The following is a 16,898-nucleotide window of genomic DNA, read 5'->3' as shown; positions in this document are numbered from 1 at the left end:
TTTATATGGCCCATGAGCTTAACATGATTTTTACATGTTTAAACATTCAAAGCAAAAAAAAAAGTTAGCTCATGACCCAAATGAAAACAGATGGTGGGCTGGATTTGGATCTTGGGCCATGGTTTGCTGAGCCCTATAGCACAGCATAACATAGCGTTGCCCAGTGTGTTTGTTCACTCATTTTTCAGTCATATCCAATTCTTTGTGACCCCATTTGGGGTTTTCTTAGCAAAGATACTGGAGTGGTTTTCCATTTCCTTCTCTAGCTGATTTTATAGATGAGCAAACTGAGGCAAGCAGGGTTAAGTGACTTGCCCAGGGTCACACAGCTAGTTAGTGTCTGAGGCCAGATTTGAATTCAGGATGATGAGTCTTCTTGACTCCAGGTCTGACACTGTCCGCTGTGTCACCTAGCTACCCCAGACTAGACTAGACTATGCCATAGTTTAACGTTTGTATAGTACTTTTTACTTCTTTCCATTTCCCCCCTTTTTGAACTTGTCATGCTCCAGAGAAGGTGACAAGGGCCCACTCTCTGCTCTCAGAGTCTTACAATCTCAAACAGACCTGTTGATGTACATAGACATACATAAGGTAAGTAGACAACAATACGGACATATTAATGGGGAGTGAGCTGCATCTACATGGTACCATAATTCTAGCCTGATTGAACTATTTCACCCTGAAAAAACTGAGCTTTTGCTTGAATTGAAGTTTGGGCATCAGTTAGGCAAAATTCTTGTGAGATACAAATTTTGGGGGAGAGAAAGCGTGATGGAAATAGCCATTTTCTCCCCTCCCCCTCATGACATCTTTGTGAAGTACAGGAAGGAGGTGGTATTTCCATTGTCTCCAATTTCTCAAAATACCCTGAAGGACAAAAAGGCTAGCCTGAGTCCAAGCAGCAGGTCAGAGTCAGGGGGTCATTTCCTGCTGACAGCCCTGAGCACCATGTGGAAGGAAAGATAGAACAATTGCCTCCTTCTCTCTCTTCCCCTTCTGGCTAAGTGAGCCCAACCACTTCTTTCTATAGAGCGAGGAAATGATCTTTAAAGATTTGTTTTTGAAATAAAAAGGAAGTTTTAGAGTTGAAGAGCCCTGCTGGGCCATAATCAGATGTGTTTTATGGGGCCATTAATGTGCACTCGGGAGCTCCATTGATGACCTGTAAATGTATTCATGGATTCAGACCTAGGGCATGGTTTCATGGTCTGATTATAAGTGCCCTAGGGATGGTATCTATATTAATGATGCACAGCCAAGCAGTGCTGGTACTCAGCATATATCATGCCTACACTACCCCCACATACTGGGCCTGGCAACTTACACATGTTTCCTGCCTGCAAATATGCTGCCCTGCTCAGATCCCTAATGCACACTGATTACTTGCTATAGTAGCCTGGACCTAAGACTCCCCATCAGCCTCCCCAGATGGTTTATAAGAGCCCCTTACAGGAAAACTGAAGTGGATGATGGTGATGATGATGGTAAATCAAGCATTTATTAAGTACTTAAAAATATGTCAGAAGGCATTGGAGACATAAAAACAATGTGTAAAAGAAGCCTTGCTCTCAAGGAGATTATATTATGTGGGAGAGACAGCATACACATAAATATATATATATATATATGTATATATATATATATAAATAAATATGTATTATATATATGTATATTTCACATATATCCATTCATCCATATGTGTACATATGTATTATATACATATATGTATATATAAGAAAAGTATAACATACAGAGGGAGAGATGTCAAAGAGCCAGTCCCTAATAAATAAATGGTCAAGGAATATGAACAAGTATTTTGTTTCCTTTTTTTTTGGTGAGGCAGTCAGGGTTAAGTGACTTACCCAGGGTCACATAGCTAGTAAGTGTCAAGTGTCTGAGGCTGGATTTGAACTCAGGTCTTCCTGACTCGAAGGCTGGAGGTCTATCTACTGTGCTGTCTAGCTGCCCCTAAGCATTTCTCAAAGCAAGATATTCAAGCTATCAATAAACATATGAAAAAAATCTCCAAATCACTAATTATTAGAAAACTAAAAAATTAAAGAAACTTTGAGATTCCACCTTACAACCATCAGATTGACGAAGAGGACCAAAATAAAAAGGGGGCGGGTAATGACTGCTATTGGAGGGTCAATGGGGAAACAAGGACACAACTACACTGTTAATGTGAAGTGGTCCTACTCTGGAAAGCAGTTGAAATCATACCTCCAAAGTCACTAAGCTGTCTATACCCTTTTGACTCAACAATACCATTACTAGACATATCCTAAAGAGATCAAAGAGAGGAAAAGGACCCATAAGCACAAAAATATTTGTATCAGTTCTTATTATCGGATCAAAGAACTAGAAATAAAAGGAATATCAACTTATTGAAGAATGACTAAGCAAATTGTGATATATGAATATATGTGATAGAGATGAATTGTGATATATGAATATATATATATATACATATGAATATAATGTATATTATTGTCCTGTAAGAATGGACACTTTCAGAGAACTGAAAAAATCTCTATGAACTGATGGTGTGAATTGACCAGAACCAGGAGAACCATTTATGCAATAGCATTATAAGGAAAAACAATTTTAAAAGACTCAGGAATTCTGGCCAACACAATGACCCTATCATGATTTCAGAGGACTGATAAAGAAGATCACTATCTACTTCTTGACAGAGAGGAGATGGACTTCTTGTCTGTAAGAACAACCCCCCCAAATCTGAAATAGTTTCAGAAAGAAATTTATGAGGCCATTTAATAGAGGAGATCAAGACAGAAAGGAGTGTGGTTCCCTCTCATCCAGGCTCTGGAAGCTTTATGTAATATAGGATTTAGACAAGGGTACATGAACCCATAAATGAAGCACATATACACAGGTAAGCAATTTTATTGAGAGAGCAACTTGAAAGCAGGGTAAATTGGGATGAATATGAGTAAATTTAAATATTCAATAAAATTTGGGAGAAGCAATAACATAAGGGAACCTAAAACACAAGCTTAGTTGGACCCCAAACAAGACCTGGGTGTGGGGATGCAAAACATGAATGTTTTGGGTGGAACCAGGACCTGGGGGAGCACCAAATTCCTTGCTTCCATCTCTAGATGGAGTTACTGGGGTCAGAATCACATTCTGGGTGCAGACAATCACCTAAGGTTGGATTTAAACAGTATAATAGTTTCCTCAAACAATATAATAAATAATTTTACCCACTATATCCCTCCCTTTGGACTTTCCTAAGCCCAACGTTCTCATGCTAGTGAATGCATAATTACAGAAGCAGAAAAGCTGGGTTAAGGTATCAAACGGAATTCATTAAAACAACCTGAATCAATGAAAGTCTCTTCTTTATTATCCATTTTGTCTATAGCTTGATATAATTCATTTAAAAAGGGATAGGGGCCAGATTGGTGATAAACTTCTCCCAATGTCTCATAGCTGCAGAATCAATTTGAGTAAGTCTCAGGGGTTGTAAGTCAGGTGACTTAGACTTACAACAGGAAACAAGTTTACTGTGGCCATAAGTATCACAAAAATCATAATCCCATGTTTCCTTTAAAGTCATAAAAATTGGGGGCAACTATGTGGGGCAGTGGATAGAGCACCAGCCCTAGATTCAGGAAGACCTGAGTTCAAATCTGGCCTCAGACACATAACACTTACTAGCTGTGTGACCCTGGGTAAGTCATTTAACCCCCATTGCCCAACCAAAAAAAAAACCCCACAAAAAAATAAAGTCATAAAAATTGAACAAGAGCTCGCAATAGCTTGATTTGAGGTGGGAGATTTACATATCACCAGTTAGCTAGGGTAGCTAATAAAAAATGAAATCACTTTAGGAAGCTATGGAAGAATGTGAGAGTTCACTTTGTCAAACAGTTAACATTATTATTCCATAAGTCAAGTTTTGGTAAAGTGAAGCGAATATAAACAGAAAACAGGCTTTCAGTTAACCAAAAGTTGCAGGAGGGATGGCCCTGATCCCTGAACAATAAATAAAAGGAATTTAGGCATATCCCTCTTGCAGGCAAACATAAATGGCATGAAACATCAAAGCCATAGTAATTTAATAATGATCATTAGTATAAAAATAAAATGAAGTCTCCTTGTTTCTGATAATCCACTCCCAATGTCCATTTAATCAGCACATTTCATCTTTTTAAAATTTTATTTTATTTTTAATTTATGGAATAAAACCAGCATTTCCAAAATATAGTATAATAAAAAAAAAGATAATTGCACATGAAACCGCAAATCTGTTATGTACAACTTGTTATTCCCTTTAAATATATATTAAAGTTATTATGTAAATTTTTTTCCCTTAATAGTATTTTTCTTTCTTTTTTTTTAAATTAATTTATTTTTATTTATCAATAATCACTTCCATATGCTTTTGAGTTTAAAATTTTTCTCCCCCTTCCTCCCCACCACCCTCCCCAAGACAGCACACAATCTGATATAGGTTATACACTTACATTCATATTAAACATATTTTCACATTAGTGATGTTGTAAGTAGAAATTAAAACCAATGGGAGGAACCATCAGAAAGAGAAAACTAAACTCAACAGAAGAGAAAAAAAATGGCAATTCAACTTCCATAGTTCTTTCTTTGGGTGTGGATAGCATTTTCCATTACAAGGCCTCTGGAGATGTCTTAGATCCTTGCATTGCCAGGAAGGGTTATGTTTATCAATATTGGTCATCACACAACATGGCTGTTATTGTGTACAACATTCTCTTGGTTCTGCTCACTTCACTCAGCATCAGACCATACAAGTCTTTCCAGGTTTTCTGAAGTCAGCCTGTTCATCCTTTCTTATAGCGCAATAGTATTCCATCACATTCATATATCACAGCTTTCTCAGCCATTCCCCAATTGATGGGCATCCTCTCAATTTCCAATTCTTTGCCACCACAAGAAGAGCTGCTATGAATATTTTTGTACATGTAGGTCCTTTTCCCATTTGTGTGATCTCTTTGGGATATAGCCCTAGGAGAGCTATTGCTGGGTCAAAGGGTATGCACATTTTCATAGCCCTTTGGGCATAGTTCCAAATTGCTCTCCAAAATGGTTGGATCATTTCACAACTCCACCAACAATGCATTAGTGTTCCAATTTTCCCACATCTTCTCCAACATTTATCATTTTCCTGTTTTGTCATGTTGGCCATTCTGATAGGTACCACATCGGTACCTCAGAGTTGTTTTGATTTGCATTTCTCAAATCAATAGTGATTTAGAGCATTTTTTCATATGACTATAGATGGCTTTAATTTCTTCATCTGAGAACTGCCTGTTCATATCTTTTGACCATTTATCAATTGGGGAATGGCTTGTATTCTTATAAATTTGACTTAATTCTCTATATATTTTAAAAATGAGGCCCTCATCAGAGAGACTGGTTGTAAAAATTCTTTCCCAATTTTCTACCTACCTTCTAATCTTAGTTGCATTGGCTTTGTTTGTGCAAAAACTTTTCAATTTAGTGTAATCAAAATTATCTATTTTGCTTTTTGTAATGTTCTCTGTCCCCTGTTTGGTCATGAATTCTTCTGTTCTTCATAGATCTGACAGGCAAACTATTCCTTGCTCGCCCAGTTTGCTTATAGTATCAGCCTTTATATCTAAATCATGTACCCATTTTGACTTTATTTTGGTATATGGTGTGAGATTTTGGTCTATGCCTAGTTTATGCCATACTCTTTTCCAGTTTTCCCAGCAGTTTTTTTCAGAGTGTGTTCTTATCCCAGAAGCTAGGGTCTTTGGGCTTATCAAATAATATATTACTATAGTCATTGACTACTGTGACTTGCATACTTAACCTATTCCACTGATCCACCACTCTGTTTCTTAGCCAGTACCAAGCAGTTTTGATGATTGCTGCTTTGTAATACAATTTAAGATTTGGAATGGCTAGGCCACCTTCCCCTGCATTTCTTTTCATTAGTTCTCTTGATATTCTGGACCTTTTGTTCTTCCAAATGAATCTTGTTATTATTTTTTCCAACTCTATAAAATAATTTTTTGGTAGTTTGATTGGTATGGCACTGAATAAGTAAATTAGCTTAGGTAGAATTGTCATTTTTATTATATTAGCTCGGCCTACCCATGACCAACTGATGTTTTTCCAATTATTTAGATCTGATTTTATTTGTGTGAAAAGTGTTTTGTAATTGTGTTCATATAGTTCCTGGGTCTGTTTCGGGAGGTAGACTCCTAAATATTTTATAATGTCTACAGTAAGTTTAAATGGAATTTCTCTTTCTATCTCTTGCTGTTGGGCTTTGTTGCTAATATATAGAAATGCTGATGTTTTATGTGGGTTTATTTTATAGCCTGCAACTTTGCTAAAATTGTTTATTATTTCAAGTACTTTTTTACTTGATACCCTGGGATTCTCTAAGTATAACATCATGTCATCTGCAAAGAGTGACAGCTTTGTTTCTTCTTTGACTATTCTAATGCCTTCAATGTCTTTTTCTTCTCTTATTGCTAATGCTAACATTTCCAATACAATGTTGAATAATAGTGGTGATAATGGACATCTTGTTTCACCCCCGATCTTACTGGAAATGCTTCTAGCTTGTCCCCATTACTTATAATGCTTACTGAAGGTTTTAGATAGATGCTATTTATTATTTTAAGGGAGACTCCATTTATTCTTATGCTCTCTAGTGTTTTTAATAGGAATGGGTGTTGTATTTTGTCAAAAGCTTTTTATGCATCTATTGAGATGATAATGTGGTTTTTGTTAGTTTTGGTGTTGATATGATGGATTATGCTGATAGTTTTCCTTATATTGAACCAGCCCTGCATTCCTAGTATAAATCCTACCTGGTCATAGTGTATTATTTGTGTGATAAGTTGCTGTAATCTATTTGCTAATATTTTGTTTAAAATTTTTGCATCTGTATTCATTAGAGAAATTGGTCTATAATTTTCTTTCTCTGTTTTGACTCTTCTTGGTTTAGGTATCAGCACCATATTTGTATCATAAAAAGAATTTGGTAAGATTCCTTCTTTACCTATTTTATCAAATAGTTTATATAGTATTGGAATTAATTTTTCTTTAAATGTTTGATAGCATTCACATATAAATCCATCTGGCCCTGGAGATTTTTTCCTAGGGAGTTCATCAATGATCAAAGTTCAATTTCTTTTTCTGAGATGGGGTTATTGAAGTATTTTACTTTCTCTTCTGTTAATCTGGGCAATTTATATTTTTGTAAATATATATCCATTTCACTAAGATTGTCAAATTTGTTGGCATATAGTATGACAAAATAATTCCTAATTGTTGTTTTAATTTCCTCTTCCTTGGTGGTAGTTTCACCCTTTTCATTCTTGATACTAGTAATTTGGTTTTCTTCTTTCTTATTTTTAATTAGATTAACCAAAGGTTTATCTATTTTATTGGTTTTTCCATAAAACCAGCTCTTAGTTTTATTTATTAGTTCAATAGTTTTCCTAATTTCAATTTTATTAATTTTTCCTTTGGTTTTCAATATTTCTAATTTGGTGTTTAACTGAGGATTTTTAATTTGTTCTTTCTCTAGTTTTTTTAGTTGTATGCCCAATTCATTGATCTCTTCTTTTTCTATTTTATTTATGTAAGCATTTAGAGATATAAAACTTCCACTAAGAACTGCTTTTGCTACATCCCGTAAGTTTTGGTATGTTGTCTCATTATTGTCATTCTCTTGAATGAAATTATTGATTGTTTCTATGATTTGCTCTTTGACCCAATCATTTTTTAGGATTAGATTATTTAGTTTCCAATTATTTTTTAGTCTATCTTTCCATGGCCCTTTATTACATATAATTTTTATTGCATCATGATCTGAAAAGGATGCATTTAATATTTCTGCCTTTTTGCATTGGATTGTGAGGTTTTTTTGCCCTAGTACATGGTCAATTTTTGTGTATGTGCCATGTACTGCCAAGAATAAAGTATATTCCTTTTTATCCCCATTCAGTTTTCTCCACAGGTCTATCATACCTAACTTTTCTAATGTTCTATTCACCTCCTTAACTTCTTTCTTGTTTATTTTGTGGTTAGATTTATCTAGCTAAGAGAGGGGGAGGTTGAGGTCCCCCACTAGTATAGTTTTGCTATCTATTTCTTCCTGTAACTCCCTGACCTTCTCCTCTAAGAATTTGGATGCTATACCATTTGTTGTATATATGTTTAGTAATGATATTACTTCATTGTCTATGGTGCCTTTTAGCAGGATGTAATTTCCTTCCTTATCTCTTTTGATAAGATCTATTTTTGCTTTTGCTTTGTTTGAGATCAGCATTGCTACCCCTGCTTTTTTTACTTCAGCTGAAGCATAATATATTTTGTTCCAGCCTTTTACGTTTACCCTGTATGTGTCACTCTTTTTTAAATGTGTTTCCTGTAAACAACATATTGTAGGATTATGGTTTTTAATCCAATCTGCTACATGCTTCCATTTTATGGGAGAGTTCATCCCATTCACATTTACAGTTATGATTACTATCTGTGTCTTTTTCTCCATCCTTTTCCCCCCGTTTTTGCTTTTCTTTCTCCTTTCTCCTTTCTCCCCCCTCACTAGTGTTTTGCTTTTGACCAGTGCCTCCTTCAGTGACCCCTCCCTTCCATTATCCTTTTCCCCTTTCTTCTCCTTTACCCTTACTGCTTCTTCTCTCCCTTCTATCCTCCCTCCCTTTTCTTTCCCCTTTCACCTCCTACTACCTATAGTGCAAGTTAGATTTTTAAACCTAACTGATTATGTTATTCCCTTCTTGAGCCAAATCTGATGAGAGTAAGGTTCAAACAATGCTCATCCCCCTCCCTTCTTTACCTCTGCTCTAATAGGTTTTTGTGTCTTTTCCTGTAATGTAATTTACTCTTGTCTGCCTCCTCCTTTCTCAGTACATTTTCTTAGGTCAGATTAATCCACCTACTTGGATCCATTTAACCCACTTGATTAAATTTTTTTTCACCATTACATCAAAGTTAACTTATATTCACCCCCTTTATGTATACTCCTTTAACATGGTATAATAACAATACAGTTCTCAAGAGTTGCAAGTGTCATCTTCCCTTGTGGGGATGTAAACATTTTGCCTTTATTAACAACATATTGTATCTTTCTGTCCCATTAACCCTTTTTTGTTTCTCTTGAATCTTGTACTTGAAGATCAAATTTTTTGTTGAGCTCTGGTCTTTTTATCAGGAATGTTTAGAAGTCCCCTATTTCATTGAATATCCATCTCCTTTCCTGAAAAATCATGCTCATTTTTGCTGAGTAGTTAATCCTTGGCTGCATTCCAAGCTCCTTTACCTTATGGAATATCATGTTCCACGCCCTATGGTCTTTTAATGTAGAGGCTGCAAGGTCCTGTGTAATCCTGACTGTGGTTCCATGATATTTAAATTGTTTCTTTCTGGCTGCTTGCAGTAATTTCTCTTTAATCTGTTAATTTTGGAATTTAGCTAATATATTCCTTAGCGTTTTCAATTTGGGATCTCTTTCAGGTGGGGAGCGGTAGATTCTTTCTACAGTTATTTTATCTTCAGGTTCTAGGACTTCAGGGCAGTTTTCCTTTATGATTTCCTGAAGAATATTATCCAGACTCTTTTTTTCATCATGACTTTCAGGTAGGCCTATAATTTTTAAATTGTCTCTCCTGGATCGATTTTCCAGGTCAGCTGTTTTACCTATGAGGTATTTTATGTTTTCATCTATTTTTTCATTTTTTGGTTTCTGTTTGACTGATTCTTGCTCTGTCATAGAGTCATTAGTTTCCATTTGTTCAATTCTAATTTTTAACATATTGTTTTTTTCTGTTAGATTTTGTACTTTCTTCTCCAATTGGTCAATTGTATTTTTAAGGGATTTATTTTCTTCATTGTACTTTTTTTCCAATTGGCCAATTGTACTTTTAAAGGACTCCTCTACCTCTCTCATTTGACTTTTAAAATCCTTCTTGAGTTCTTCTAAGAAGGCTTTTTGGGCTTCAGACCAGTTCATATTCCCTTTTGATGTTGCAGATGTGGGTTTGATGACCGTGTTGTCCTCTTCAGAATTTGTCTTGATCTTCACTCTTCTCATAATATGAATCTATTGTATGTTTCTTTTTACTCATGTTGTTTCTTTGTTCCCTGGCCTTTAAGGAGATTAAGCTTTCCTGCTGGGGAGCAGAGGGCACTGACCCAAGCTTCTTGTGTTGGGAGCCTAGGTCTTGGTCACTGGCTTTGTGTCCTGGGGCCTCTTATGTTGGCAATTGGAGGCTGTAGGGTTCTAGCAGCTTATCTTGTGTTGGGCTGGAATCAGCAAGGCTGGGACTTTCGGGTAAATCTAGGTTGCCTGCTTTTCCTTTCCTTTAACTTTGTTCAGCTCTTTTTAGATGGGTGCTGCAGGGAGTTTATCTGCCTGGGGCCCCTTGCAGTGCTGCCTCCTTTATTTCTGTTGAGGCACTGGGATACTTCTTTGCTGTAGAATGCCGAGGCACCTCGTGGTTTTCTGAGCTGATTTCCACCAGTTACCCCACCCTCACTGAGGCACTCAGAGGTACAGCTGTTGGTGTTTATCTGCTCGACCACCTGGGCTTCAGGATCTCCTCCTGGTTGGCAGTTGGAGGCTGTAGAGTTCTGACAGCTTACCTAGTGAATAGTATTTTTATCTAATTAAATGTGGAGATAGTTTTCAACATTTATTTTGTAAAATTTTGAGTTCCAAAATTTTTCCCTCCCTCTCTTCCTTTTCCCCTCCCCAAGACAGCAAGCAATCTGATATAGGTTATATGTATACAATTATGTTAAACATATTTCCACATTAGTTATGGTTTGAAGGAGGAATCAGAACAAAAGGGAAAAACCATGAGAAAGAAAAAACAGAAAAAAAAAGTGATAAGAGTATGCTTCGATCTACATTCAGACTCCATAGTTGTTTCTCTGGATGTGGATAGCATTTTCCATCACAAGTCTTTTGGACTTGTCTTGGAACATTGTGTTGCTGAGAAGAATAAGTCTAACATAGTTGACCATCACTGTTACTGTGTATAATATTCTCCTGGTTCTGCTCACTTCACTCAGCATCAGTTCATGTAAGTCTTTCAAGGTTTTTTTTCTGAAATCTATCTACTCATCATTTCTTATAGCACAATAGCATTCCATCACATTCATATGCCACAACTTGTTTAGCCATTCCCCAACTAATGGGCATCCCCTCAAATTCCAATTCTTTGCCACCACAAAAAGCTGCTGTAAAGATTTTTGTACATGTGGGTCATTTTCCCTTTTTTATTATCTCTTTGGGATAAAGTCTTAGTAGTGGTATTGCTGGATCAAAGGGTGCAGCACATTTCATCTTGGGTCCCAGCCATCATATGTAGTTATCTGATCCTTGGAAACATTTTCCCTTGGAAATTATGGAACAAGTCTTATTCTCAGGGCAGCTCTGGAAGGGGCTCCTCTTAGCAGATTCCTTTCTCTGGTTCTAAGTCATGTGCAGAGGTTCCCTAGGTAATTCTGCTAAAAGTTGCCAGTAACAAGACTCAATACAATTTAGTATAACCTCCCAAATTTGGTTTTCTAGTAACCAGTTCATGCGGTGAAAATTAGCTCAAACCTTAGGGAGGGAGCTAATCCTATTAATAATAGAACCATAAGAAGAACATTAAATTATGAACCATAATTCAGATGAAAGTTCAGAGAATTTAAGTTCTTACATACTGCTTGCTTTTTCTATCTTTACTTGAACCCTGTGATATGGATAATGCCAACAACAGGCTGAAGAAAGACTCTTGAAAAAGGATCAATGAGGGTCTGACTTATAAAATGAGCCCCTCTGCCTCTGAATGTTATCAGAGGGATATATCAAAACAGGAAAAAGCATTATTTTAAAAATTCTTTATAACTATTAATGTAATTTTATATGTAAAATCCTTAATCCAATTTTGAGAACTTGTTACTTAAACATACTAAAGGCCTGCACATCCCATTAAAAATGCTTGGAAGACAATTTATACACACACACACACACACACACACATATACACAAATTTTTGCACATACATGCATATATATATATGTATATACACACAAATATCATAGTTTTTAGAGAAAATAGTCAGTGAGGGTAAGTCCTTGCTTGTTATTACAGATAGTTGAGAGAGCTGTTTCAGGAATGAGACTCCAGTAGTCTTCCTTGCTAAGCTCCCTTTTTGTGCTGTCTCACTGAAGTTTTTATGTGTGGAGAGGTATTCCCCTTCAAAGATCTCCAAGATAAACAAGACTTTGTACATGCTAGCGAACTTCAGATTTAGAAGCCCTAGTCAAAGCCCACTTCCCTGCCTGCCAAAGACAGATTTCTTTTACTAACCTAGAATTATCCTAAGTGAATGAGTGTGAAAGTAATGCCTATGTTCACTATTATATCTGGGCTTCTTACTGGCCAGTTACAGACCAGGTATCAATGGAGAATTGAGGAGAAAGATAGGAAGAGAAAGAGAAAAGGAAAAGGCTCTACCAAAGGGCCTCTAGTCTAATTTTAACAAAATTTTTAATTTTTAGTAACTGTTTTCCATGCCCTTGAATGATCAAGTCAAAGGGATTTCTTGTTTGGCCAATTAGAGATTAGGGCAGTCTGGGCTAATTCTAAGCCTGCCCAAGTCTTTCGCCAGACTAAGACCAAGAATAGCTCCTTAATTTTCTGGGCACCCAGAGTTGGGGCCTGGGCTGTGTTTGACCTGAACTTAAGGAGCTTAAGGAGACTCACCAGGTCCTTGCTGTGTTGGATGTGATTCTGTGTTGGGTGGCTACCTGTGCTCAATCCTAGAATCATAGAGACTTATTCAGATCCCATGGTCTTGGAAAACCTGTGAGTTTATTTGGGTAACCACGAAGGAATTCCATTTCTGATACCATATTGTTATTTGCAAGAACAAATCCCAAAATCTGAAACATTTTTAGAATGAAATTTATTAGGCCATTGGGTAGAATAGCATGAGCTGGACAGGCAGTATGACTCCCTCTCAAACAGGCTTTAAACAGTTTATATTATATAGGATTTAAATAAGGGCAGCCTCACATGAACCACACCACACGTGCACAGGTAAGTAATTTTGTGGAAAGGACAACTTGAAAGCAAAGTAGACTGGGATGGATACGAGTAAATTTAATTCAATAAAATTTGAGTGAAATCAAAACACAAAGAAACCCAAAACACAAGCTTAGGTGGACCCAAAAGAACACTTGGGTGTAGGGATGCAATACAAAAAATGCTTTGGGTGTATCCAGGACCTGGGGAAACCCAAAATTCATTGTATCCATCTCCAGCATTCCTAGAGAGTTACTCCAGTCAGGATGACAATCTGAGTGCAGACAATCACATAAGTTTGGATTTAAGCAGTATAATAGTTTCCCCAAACTATATAAGAAGTCATTTTTTCCCACTAAAGATGCAGACTCAGACATATATTTTGGATATGGCCAACATGGGAATTTGTTTTACTTGATTTTGTATACTTATTAACAAGTATATGTATATATATTTACAGTGGCAATGATGGGGAATTAAGTTGGCAAAGGGGAAAAGGATAGGGTAGCAAAAGAAAAGAGAAAAAGAAAGGAAGGAAGAAATAAGGAAAGGAAAAGAAAGAAAGGAAGGAAGGAAAAAAGGAAAGATGAAAAGGAGAAAGGAAGACTGGAAGGAAGGAAGAAAAAGAAAGGAAGGAAGAAACAAAGAAAAAAGCAAAGAAAGAAAGAAAGGTCATTGTGACATCTTTTTAAAAGTGGACAGAAAAGAAGTATGGCCAAAGAAAAAGGAGAGCTTTAAAGGTTACAGGTTGATCTTAGCACATAATAAAAAAGAAAGCAAATTGCACACAATAAAACCTGTAATTTCATGTATAATCTTTTTTTCTTCTATGTATGTGCAAATGCTAGCTCCATTTGGCATTTCTTAAATTCAGAATAAAAATAAAAATTAATAAAAAGAAAACAAAAATAAGAGCAAAAAATCCTAGAGGCAAAAGGAGAAACTTAACAACTGGATGATTATGAAACAGCCACCTGTCATAAAATTTTTTCTTCTTTTATCACAAAATCTTTGACCCAGTTCCACAGCCACAGCTTCTTAATGTACTGAACATATATAAAACAGACCCAAGTATAGTAAGGCTAGAGTATTTGATGACCACATAGAAAACTGTTCTCTATTTAAAACACACCACTAATGCTATAATGTCAAATGTAATTGATATAAAATATGGTATTTTTCAGAGAGACAGTTTAAGTCCATTATGGTTCTGCCTAGCCTTTAATCCATTATCATTTTTACTAGATAGAACAAAGTAAGGCTTACAAATTTAAGAGGGAGTTGAACAAAAACACCATATTAATCACTTGATGTACATGGATGACAATAAGTTATATGACTCCACTCAAAAAACATATTAAATAGCTCCTTCATCTTGTGGGATCTTCTTCTAAAGATATCAAAATGTCAGTTGGACTCAATAAATATAAAACCCTAAATATACATCAAGAAAAGATTGAGAAGGAAGGCTTCACTTTTGAGTACAGAAGTAAAATTGAACCAACGCACAAAGGCAATAATTATGTTTGCCTTGATTCTCTCTAGTTGGCACATTGAACATAAAGATATTAAGAAGAAGGTGGCTGAGTTTGTTAGGAGATTTACAGGCATCCTAATATCAAAGCTGAATGGGAACATATCTAAAGCTGTTAGTATTTATGCAATCCCACTCTTAATGTGCACTTTGGGGAACTATAAAATGGATCATAACAAGTTTGGAAAATATCTTATTAAAAACCTGTATAAAAATGGGACCCCACCTTAAGGCAGCAGTAGAAAGATTAATACTTCCTCACCAAAAGGAAGAAAATTGAGACAGACATTCTCAGAGCCCAGGATGACCACATCAAAACCCTATAGAAATACTTTTGGGAAAAGTAGATATGACTTCATTGAGCATGAATAAAAGATAACAACAGACGTATTTATACCATTAGATTTGTCAAATGTAGCAAAAAGTGGTTTGCCTCCAAATAGAGCTGATGAAAAAGCAAAAATTTAAGAAAGAAATTGAAAGGCTTTTCATGGGTGACATCCATAGGAACTCAGCCAACTCAGCCAATTAATAATCTTAACAAAAGCATCAAACAAATGGCTGAGTTAATCAACAAACACTTATTAAGCATTTGCTATATGCCAAGCACGTGCCAATCACTGGGGACAGAAAGACAAGAACATGGTCCCTGACCTCAAGAAGCTCTCTGTCAAATGGAAGAGACATCATTAAGAAAAAAAATACATGCAAGACATGTATGTTGCAAATGGGAGGGAATTTCAGAGGAAAAGCAGAAGTGCAGGACAGGAGGGATGGAGGGAGGCATAGAGGGAGAGACTAAGTCTACAAAAAGCCTCCTGAAAAAGGTGAGATTTGGGATTAATTTTAAAAAAAAAAAAAAAACAACCAGGGAAGCCAGAAGGTGGAGGACATGAGGATAAGCATTCCAGGAAAGGGAGATGGCAGCAGGGGCAACCAGGAGGTGGAGTATTGTGTTCAAGGCAGAGTAAGAAGGCCAGTGTTGCTGAATCATAGAGCACATGAAAAAAAGTAAAGTTTCAAAAAGCTGGAAAAGTAGGAAGGAGGTTAGGTTGTGAAGGGCTTTAAAAGCCAAACAGAAGATTTTACATTTGATCCTGGAGGTAATAGGGAACTATGGAGATTAGTACATGGAAATGAAGGCTTTTGTGACTGCAATTTAGGACCAAGTCATCACCATCAGAAATCACAAAAAGATTATCTTGCAGAAGCTTAGACTTAGTGGTCATTATAAAAAACAGGGAAAAGTGTGCAACACATATTCATAGATTGCAAAAAATTTACTACTGAATACTTAGAAAAACATGATTACAATTATACAAAAGAAACTTGCCATCTTTTAGGGACTGATAGATGAAAATTTCCTATACTATAAATATAGACTTCAAAGTGTTCTGGAATATTCAACTAATACATTGTACTGGAATCAGAGGATTATTTATAAAATACATAATATTACATTACAGAATGTTATATTTAATAGCTTACATTTATATAATACTTTAAATTTGCAGAATTTACAAATATTCTCTCATCTATCCTCATAATAGCCCTGGAAAGTGAGTGCTGTAAAATTATACCAATTGTTTCAAATGAAGAAAGAGAGATAGACAGAAGTTAAGTGACTTTCCCAGGGTCACCCAGTTGATAAGTAAAAGTAGTCAGATTTGTACTCAGATATTCCTGACTCCAGGTCCAGGGCTCTATCCACTGTACCACCTTAACTTTCAAGGAGTTCTCAATTTAGCCCATCTAGAATTCTAGAATTCCCCATGCCTAGAAGGAATTCTCTCCCACATCATCTCTGTTTCCTGGCTTCACCAACTTCTTCAGGTCCCATCTAGAATCCCACTCTCTCTAGCAATCCTGTCCCTATCCCTTTTAATGCAAATGTCTTCCCTGTAAGATTACTTACAATTTATCCTATCTATTATTTTGTCTATATATAGTTGTTTTTGTGATGTCTCCTCACTAGACTGTGAACCCTTGAGGGCCAGTACTATGTTTTTGCCTTTCTTTTTATACCCAGTGTTTAGCAAAGTGCTTGATAATAGTGGTCACTTAATAAATGCTTGTTACTTGTTGATATGATTCTCCCTCTCCTCCTATTATTACATGTCCTTTTGCTTTTTCAAAATTAGGCTAAAAGTTCACCTCCTCCAGGAAGGCTTCTTGAGCAACCTATCTCTTAATGTTTCTTTTTTCTGCTATCCTTTAGCACTTATACTCATGTTTTATAGTTAATTGATCTGGTTTTTTTTTTTATGTGTG

This window comes from Vombatus ursinus, unplaced genomic scaffold (assembly GCF_900497805.2).
Source record: "Vombatus ursinus unplaced genomic scaffold, bare-nosed wombat genome assembly UNPS02014811.1, whole genome shotgun sequence".
Taxonomy (NCBI): domain Eukaryota; kingdom Metazoa; phylum Chordata; class Mammalia; order Diprotodontia; family Vombatidae; genus Vombatus; species Vombatus ursinus.
This window is presented reverse-complemented; position numbering follows the sequence as displayed.